This window comes from Olea europaea, unplaced genomic scaffold, assembly GCF_002742605.1.
Source record: "Olea europaea var. sylvestris unplaced genomic scaffold, O_europaea_v1 scaffold2299, whole genome shotgun sequence".
NCBI classification, from domain to species: Eukaryota; Viridiplantae; Streptophyta; class Magnoliopsida; order Lamiales; family Oleaceae; genus Olea; species Olea europaea.
In genome coordinates, this window is record NW_019241076.1 from 98,382 (window position 1) to 99,492 (window position 1,111).

Here is a 1,111-nt window from a genome sequence, read left to right on the forward strand (position 1 = left end):
TTTGGCAGCTTGGTTTAGAGTGTGTTGGTATCCTCTTAATGAGTTAGGTACTTGATCCTCTTCAAGAACATGAATTAATTCCTGTGATTTCTGTTCACTTTTGGCATTTTAGCATAGTAATTTGGTGTTTAAAGTACACTTTCATCCACTTATCAAATCCCCTGCTGGGAGAAAGAAAGCACGTGCTTCTTTCATTTTTCTCTTGCAATAAAATGGATCCATGAAGCATCTATAAAATTTGCTTTAGTTACTCAGCTGGATTGATGTCACTTGGCTTTCTTTGGCCTGAGAGAACATAAAAGCTATTTTCATCATCTTTCTTTCTAAATTAGGTGTATGGGGGTGCGTAGGTTTTGTTTGAGTATTCGTATCCAACGGAGTGCGAGTAACTAACTCATTTGCCTTTTTTTTTTTTAAACTCAATTTATATGTTAATTGGCAAAATTTGCCTTTTTCTCTTTGTTTTTAAGTTATCCTGCGTAATATGCACCAGATCCGTGTTCCTATTAGGTTTCCTTATGATTTAATAAAGCGATTCTTGTGTTCTATCAGAATAAGTATTTTCCATGAACTTTGATTAACAAAAAAGTTACTTATTTTAGAGCTTTCATATTTACTTATGATTCGATTAACTTCTATTTAAATTTATATTTTGTCAAAAAAATGTTTGGATAGCTTAAATTTCTTTTAGTGTTGATGGAAAAAATAACTTATTTTTAAAGTAACTCTTACCTAACTATCAAAATAAATAATTTATTTCTGAATTTAAGTACTTTTGATGAAAAAAAATAACTTCTTCTTAATCTAACTCTTACCTCACTATTAAAATAAATAAATTATTTCTGAATTTAATTAGTATAAAAATTATTTACTTTAAAACTTATTTACTCAAATAATTCTTTTAACTATAAGTAAATTTACGTATTTCTATTCATCTAATTTTTTCCTTAATAATTCTTGACACGTGGATCCAGTCTAAACCCATCTATAAAGTGTGTTATTTTAATCTGTTTGACTAAAGGAGGATAAGCTCTTCTGATTAATTTTAGCCCTTGTTTGAGCTCTATTTTTATGTTAAAACGTGTATTGTAATAGTGATTTTTTTTTTTTT

General features: G+C 28.3%; 1 protein-coding gene across 1 annotated transcript in view; it reads left to right on the forward strand.

The window, feature by feature from the left end:
• Positions 1-1,111, forward strand: part of LOC111381373 (mediator of RNA polymerase II transcription subunit 14-like) — a 28,853-nt gene that overhangs the window by 18,627 nt on the left and 9,115 nt on the right. The gene's annotated exons all lie outside the window — the stretch shown is intronic.